Source organism: Ischnura elegans, chromosome 11 (genome assembly GCF_921293095.1).
Source record: "Ischnura elegans chromosome 11, ioIscEleg1.1, whole genome shotgun sequence".
NCBI classification, from domain to species: domain Eukaryota; kingdom Metazoa; phylum Arthropoda; class Insecta; order Odonata; family Coenagrionidae; genus Ischnura; species Ischnura elegans.
The window spans coordinates 64,731,690-64,739,825 of NC_060256.1; the positions used below are offsets into that span (position 1 = coordinate 64,731,690).

Consider the following 8,136-nt stretch of genomic DNA (forward strand, 5'->3'; position numbering starts at 1 on the left):
GAGTGCTGACCAAAATATTGGATTAAAAAATTCTCAAAATAAGAGAATTCCATGGAGTTCTGAAATGGAGAGTAATCTCAGTGCAGGTTGGGAAATCATATTAAAATTATGAGATTTTGAAGCCATAACTGGTATTTTTAATAGGTGGCCTATATTGGTTATCAAGTTATTGGATTTTAATAGATGCTAATAATGAAGGAAAATTCCAGTTATGTATATAAGACGCAGACGTTTTTCTGTGGGTGACCTTTACAGTTTCTCTTATTGCATGGGTTTGCGTAAGAAGTTTTAATTCTTACGATCTCCTATTACTCATTAATAGTTTCTGGTCTTGCCACGTGCAGGTTTACTTTTCATTGCTGCTTGAATTTTTATAATTGTAATAATGCCTAAATCATCAAAACTTGCTTCATGGGTATTCTGAAGGAATTTTTTGTAGTATACATTTAAGTTTCACTCATAATTCGGTGTTGAATTTGATGGTTTAAAATAACAATCAACATAAAATGTGTTTAAAGTGGCAGCGTTTAATTTAGCACTGCTATATCTGGTGGAAATGTTTTATATCCATGAGAATAAAATAAAATGGTAAACTTCCACACAATTTATTTACAAAGTACCAACCCGGTTTCGACACGTAGTGTCATTATCAAGGTACCAATTTGGCTTTCCAAGTTCTATATATACCGTCCAGCAAGAGAAAGGTGGGGTGGAAAGGCTAGCAAGGGAGGGGGGAGACCGTTTGACTAAAAAGATGCGTAATAGGGAAGGTCTTTGAAGGAGGGGGGGACTAGGGATTACGTAAATCAGTGAATCGGTAAGGTAGGAAGAAGTCATAGCAAACAGGAGAGGAACGGGTGTTGGCGAAGGTCAGATATTAAAAATATCTATGTATTCGCAGAGCGGGAAGGAATGTTCAGGGTTAAAAGAGGCGATTGGGTAGAATACACTTCATCTTTACAAAGATTATGCGGGCTATTAACAATTTCAAATTTCTCCTAAAAGTCCAGCTTACTAGAATAATAGAAAGTTACTAAAATGTTTACAATAATTCAAATTTTAGCAAAACATGATATTTCGTCATTATTGATAAAGCTATTCCTGTGTTCAATCACTCGATCTTTAAATCTCCTCCCAGTCTGTCCTACATAACGAATATCACAATTATTACACTTTAGCAACTATACACTACTTTTGTTTTCTTCGTTATACATGTCCTTAGAGGTACACAATCGTTTCTCCAATGTTTCCGGGGTATAGAAGGCGACTCTAGCTTTGTCTTTGGGAATTATTTGAAAGACGATGAAATCTCGTAACCCTATGTCGTATAGATCACTTATTTTCTTAGATTAGCATGCTTTTAAATTGTGTCAGTTAATGAATGTGAATTAAGTTAGTGCCGTCTAAGGCGGTGAATACTTATTTATTAATTATTACTAAAACGGGACAGTTGGTTTTGTTGTTGTTTGAATGAACATGGAATGCATCTCTAGCTTCCTTAGCAACTTATTAGCATGCGTCTCCTGAGTGATCTAGGATATATTTTCTAATTCAATTAATATATTTGGTTTCCTACGAGTGACTAATGCTGGCTTATTCCTCTTAAAAATTTGATTCCAACTTTTTACGTTTTTCATTCCAAAGGGAGGAAAATTTTTATAATTCGTGGAATTTCGGCCTCGCGAATTTTAATTATTTTGTAAAATATGGGTGAAAATATTAACCACGCATGTAATATGAAGTGATAGCACTAATTTTTTTCTAGAATCAAGTAATCAAGTCCATGTAGTTGCTGATATATAGACGCTAAGCAGACACCTAACTTAGTCACAATGGGACGCCAGGCTAAAACAGTCAAAATTGAATTTCTCGTACCTGCAATTTACCCTAACTGGGAACGTTAATTTCTGAGAATGGCTGGTTTCATCTTTTCAAGACCTTATCAGGTATACGTGCACAAAATAAGTTGTTGTACACCCTATTTGTCAAATGAACCCTACACCCTATTTGTTAATATGAAAGATTTAAAGTGACGTTTTTCATTTCAAAGGGAGAAAGATTGTTTTAATTCGTGGAATTTCGGCCTCGCGAATTTTAATCCTTTTGCAAAATATGGATGAAAATATTAACCGCGAATGTAATATGAAGTGATTGCACTAATTGTTTTTGTAGAATCAGTAATCAAGTCCATGTTGTTGTTGATAGAGACACCGAACTCAATCACAATGGGACGCTAGACTAAAATAGTCAAAATTGAATTTCTCGTGTTTGTATAGAATGGATCGGCTGGACGGCAGACGAAATTTGCTAACGATCCAAATTCATATTAATTGAGAAAAATTAATGCCGATGGATTAAAACGTACACGGATGTCATTCAATTTATACACAGAAAAGTTCAATGACTAGAATTAGTTATTTAGTTCAGCAGAATGTGATCCACTGTTGTAATGGTGAAAGGTATGATCATTATTGCTTACTGGAAAATTAAGGCCAAATTCGTCGAAGCCGGCGTTGCAAAATTAGTTGCGAATCGCTTCCAGGCGAAAAAATGGGTTGATTGCCGTATTAATCGAAATGAGCCTTACCGCCACGACCCATTTATGAAGCCAGGAGTGTACCTATTTCTCGTTATTAATAGCGAATTTGAAACTTTCAAAGGAGTTTCGGGTTATACAAGAGCGTTCACTCCCGCTTAATTTTGTGGAAGGAAATCGCACAACCCGTATTGCGGAATTAAATGCACTTAATCTCGACTCGAGGACGTTAATTACTGAGAATGGCTGGTTTAATCTTTTCAAGATCTTATCAAGGTATACGAACGCGAAATAAGTTGTTACACCCTACTTGGCAAATGAACGTTATATGAAAGGTATAGAGTGACGTTAACTTGGTGATGCAGAATTCGGCTAATGGCTGATGGCAAACCATTTTAGCCCACAACGCACAATAGTGGCGGGACATATCTTCTGGTGCTCCATGCGATGGTCAATTGCCTTACTGGGTTTACGAGCCCGAGTGGAGTTCTATGCACTGGGGTTGGGTACCCATTCACATTACAAGTGAACCCTTGCATGTAGCCAGTCGGGCAAAGGGGGTGTTCAGTAAAGGCCACTGGGGGACGCTAAAAGTAGATGAACTGTTTGGCAACGCAGTCGGGAAATGAGAGTACTTAGCTGGCCGGAATGACTGCTTAGGCTGGAGGGAGGGCATCGGCGCGCTGCGACTCTTTTTTGTTTTTTTTTTTAATTTTACCAAAGAGTAACGCACCCAGACTCGCAACTGCTTACTGCGCTACGGTCATTCTGGAAACTTTCAGGTGCCCTTGATATCGCTTTTTAAACCCATCTCCACTGCAAGCGCTCCGTTTATCCTGGTCTCAATAATTGATGAGAGGTCGTCCTGTATTTTCGCTTCGGCGTAGTGAACATTCCATTCAGCCTCGTGCGCTCGCCAATGATTGGAGAGAGGAGAAAAAAATACAACGTGGACTGAAGGAGACTACTTCATTCATTACCCGCAAGATGGAAGTGCCATAAAAAAACATCCGTTGCCATGGGTGGCGGGTCTGGGGGAGGGATGGGGAGACGCGGAGTCGGTCAGTTTGGCTTTTGACGCCAGGAAGTTACTCGTTAACGCTAAACAAGTGCATTAGGAAGAATCAATGCTGCGGATTAGGGAGTGTGGCGGTCAGTTCTGAGGCGGGACCTTCGCTAAGTGGGGCATATTTGATTGTGTTTTCATGCGTCACTCTTGACTTTTTGCGCTGTAAAATGCGATTGCGTTTTGTTCTCCGTGGAAGCTTCAGTTCGACAAGAGTGAGAAAGATCTTGTACAGGGTTCGTTTTAAGTATACCAGCACTAGCCCCGGTGAAACATTTACGGAGTCATACGGAATGAACAAATTGTGCAAATATTCCGTAGAGAAAATTATCATTCGCCTTGACCGGGATTCGAAACCGAATCTGACGATTTCAGGTGTGTTAGCCAGTTCTATCGAGATGTCATTTCCCCCCGTGATTTCATAAATTTTACATTATATAGACAATTTATTAATTGTCAAGTGTGAACATCTCGTAACCCTTAAAGGTGCGTAAATATTGCAGCTGTTAGATTTCATAAGAAAATAGGCTAATAATTATTAGGCTAATAATAATGTGTAAATTCCAAAAATGTTTACATGAAAGCGATATCTTTAATATTTTCTGAGATACAGTCTGGGACTGATACCAATTCTCGCTCCGTATAAAATCGTTTCAGGCTTAATTTTGTGGAATATTGCTATATACAGAAGAATGATGAAAATCAAATGGATCGACCGAGTTAGTAACGAGGAAGTCCTAAGAATGGTAGGAGAGAAGAGAAGCCTCATGAAAACCTTAATAAGAAGACGGAACAACCTTATAGGCCACATCTTGAGACATGATGGCCTGATGAAGACAATCGTCGAAGGACAGGTGGAAGGCAAGAATGGAAAAGGAAGACCTCGAACAAAATATATGGAACAAGTAAAGAGAGATGTGAAAGAGAAGAAATACGTAGGAGTGAAAATATTAGCTGATAGGAGAACTGAGTGGAGAGCTGCGTCAAACCAATCCTAGGATTGTTGACCAGTGATGATGATGATTGCTATATCCATGGTTAAAACACAAATGCTAATTTCCACAGTATTTAATTCAACACTTAACGACCGACCATGGTTTCGACACAAAGTGTCGAAAATGACACATAGGGCCGTATTTTTAAACAATACTCTTATCGCCGGAGTGGGATGAGAAAGAGTTGTATCTCCACCTACTATTCGCAGTCAAGAACGTTCCTACAGCAACACCAAACTCTTCCTCTTCGAAGTAGTGGGTGTTGAGTTGATCGCTGAAATTCTCATATCTACGTCATGCTTTGTGTGTTGTTTGCTGCCCACAGTTCATTGCGGCAAGAACGCATCAACAAAAAGAAGATCGCTTGTTTTAATAAAACTGGAGGAGAACAAGATGGACAGGCTTACAAGGGAAGAGACGAAGTTGTTGATTGGCGTCATAACTAGCGTCTGGAGGTGTTGGAAAGCAAGAAGACGGATGCATTATGGAAGGCGAGAGCCTAGTTGAATGTGCAGGACGAATTTAATTCGAACAAATTTGTTCGGAAGGTAAGTATGTTTGTTTGGAAGTATGATGGTGATAAATGCATTGTCTGATAGTTGAAAAGATTTTTGTTTCAATGAAAAATTAATTATGAAAAATGGTTGCTGACTGATCGCTAACTATTTATCAAAGTCATAATTTTAAAACTATCTATAAATTCGGAGACATTTTCATGAAGAGCCATTCTGCGATTGCGACTATCCATGCTCGGCAGTTCGCGAGACAACTTGCTCATTTTCAACAAAAATCCAACATAACTCGTGTAAGTCTGTTGGTAACATCGACGTAGCTCATTCTAGGTTCGTAGCTAGTTCATTGGTTTTGGGGTTTAAAAACCGGTGAAAAGCTATAACTTTTTTAAAAATTCTTTGCTGAAATCCTCATAAAGTGCACTTTGGTGGTAGATTGCAAAAAACCTTCGTGATTATGTCGCGGCCAGGGATTTTCCACGAAACGTATTTCCCTTCATTTCCAATACAAGATTAGACGTGATTCGCGCCATGCGATACAAGTAAATCTTATTTTCCTGCGCCGAAATCAAAAGCTTCACAACAATAATTCCAAGTTAATGGAATGTTAATGGAATTATTATTGTGAAGCTTTTGGTTTCGGCTTGTAGCGGTGGGGTAGGGGTAACAATTAAAACGACTCCGCAATGGTGGCGGAGTTGCTGTAATTGTTATTTAGTGGCAAAGTAAATAAATTCGTGAATATACGTAGTGTACGTGTAGCATTATCAATTGTGACTGTAGTGATGGATATTTATTTTAGGTTTGGTTACAAGTCCAGTGATATATTTTGTCGTAAATCTCAATGTAACGGATAATTTTTCTATCTCACAGCGTACCGCCAAGCAATTGAGGAAGAGTTGCGATAATATCAAGATGAGGAAACGGGAAGAGCTGGCGAATGAAAGGCAGGAGATGATGAAGAGTGGTGGTGGACCAATGACACCCACCAGTAAGGAAGATTTGCCACCAGAGATGGAAATAGCCTCGCCGTCCGTCTCCTACTCTCCGGCGAATGCTGGGGACTCTGATGCGTTGGCGGTCCTTAGCGTTTCCCCGGTGGGTAGGGATGGGACCTTGGATTGTTTGCTTCCTCTCAACATTTCTGAGATATCAGGCAAGTTGATTAAAAAAACGGGTATGTTCCTATCATTATTAAAGGGAATTCCTTAGTGTTGCACTGAGATTATTATCAAGTAAAATATTATCATGTTGCATCTGTCAGTCAAAAAATATAAAATGTGTACAGTACCATAATGGTGCTTAAAGGAATACAACTTCGTTAAAGAGAAATTGACCTGCATCATACTAGCCTTTGTGTATTGTGTGGTTATTTTTCTGTGACCTTTATAAAATGTCATTGCATATCCAATATAATCATCATGGTTGAAGTTAAGTTGAGTTATTTGATGCTATTTCCAGGAATTATGTCACATGATTTTCATTAATCAACGTTATACTTTCTTATTTTTCCTCTGAGTTAAATGACCACCATCGAGAGGAAGCATACACTCCGAGGATGCAATCTGCAGGGACTTCTTGCAGTACAAAAAGGGCATAATTAATCAGGGAAGCGGCCATTGAGAAGGAGATGGAGGCTAGGCTGGGACTCATGGCATCTTACAATGAAAAGTAGGATGCCATCCAGCGGATCCGGAAGAGGGAAGCGGAGATTGCTTGTGCTATTAAGGAGCAGGAACTTGCCAATGCCAAGGCTGCTGGAAACATCATCCATATGGAGGAGGAATTTAAGAAGTGTATCCAAGGCATACAGCTTCAAACAGAGGAGGCGAAGTTGAAGCGTGTGGTATTTGTTATGATATATTTTGCTTGGTGTTGCTTGTGCTTTCATTTTAAAATTCTCCATTATCTTGATGTTTTAAAAGTCATTAGCAAATGATTATCTGCCAAAGGTTATTCAGGGAAAATATATTCATTGCAATTACCTAATTTTAGGGATAATGAAAACAAAATAAATGTAGTTAGAAGTTTGATGCACGTTTCAGTTTGAGCCTCTGCAGAATAGGCAAATTAGTGATGGGAATTCAAACTTAAAATACTGGTACTAGCCTTAGGCTCAGTTTATGGAGGCTTTCAATTTTGAAACCCAGTGTGATAAAATTGAATCCATGCAATGCTCTCTGAAATGAATTATTACAAATGAAGATATTAAAAGCATGTGAATGATCATTGTGTTTGCATATGGATATTAAGGTATAATGCATGCTTTGAGAGACCCAATTATGCCTGTATTATTGCATGGAGTTTATATGTATCATATGCTTATATGCCACTTCTTTGCAAGCTTTCAGATACTCCTCTATGAATTCCTCCTCTTCCTTGACATTGGTCAGCTTCTGCTCCTGCTTCTCTCTCCTGGGCTGCTGGATACCTCGATGTCATGAAAGATGCCATAACTCTGCTGCCTGCTTCTATGCCTTAACCTGAACCATTTCCTGTGGTGATGGTGCCCTCTCTGTAACTGGAATGAGAACTTCTGCACCTGCATGGCTTTTCCCCGCCTTCATTACTCCTGCCTTTCATAAGCCATATCCCATCTCTTCCTCATCTAATTCTGCACATCCAACTAGCAATTTTGCCTTTTTTGCATTAGATTTTGCATCGTCTTCTTGCTATCGGAAATGTGTTTTGTGATTTTAATTTCAGTGCCAGCCAACAACTTTGTTCTTCCTTAGTAAATTTCTCTTGTTTTTGTAAATGTGTTTAATTTTCATTTAATAAAGCTAAATTCAATTGAACCTGTATAATGTTATTTAGCTGCATTTCCCAATCCCTATATATGTATATCTTTCTTTCAATCTTTTCAGGTAAAATGATGACATAGGTAAAGGCAAGATGTAATGTAGTATGCATTCTTTTCATACAGTGAGTGGTCAACATCAAACGTGCAGTATGAGGTTCAAAATGAAGCAATTTTTTGGATAATTTTAACATGTTGGTGAAGGTAACACGAACTAATGGTTGGAA

At 38.6% G+C, this 8,136-nt stretch overlaps 1 long non-coding RNA gene across 2 annotated transcripts; it reads left to right on the forward strand.

Moving 5' to 3' along the window:
* Nucleotides 1–4,990: 4,990 nt before the first annotated feature.
* On the forward strand, nt 4,991–7,907 carry LOC124168293. 2 transcript variants are annotated; one of them, XR_006866892.1, is made up of 2 exons: nt 4,991–5,145; nt 5,983–7,907. It is a non-coding gene; the product is annotated as an uncharacterized LOC124168293 (long non-coding RNA). The 2 variants fall into 2 exon arrangements; XR_006866893.1 differs by lacking the exon at nt 4,991–5,145 and adding an exon at nt 5,590–5,861.
* Nucleotides 7,908–8,136: the final 229 nt, after the last annotated feature.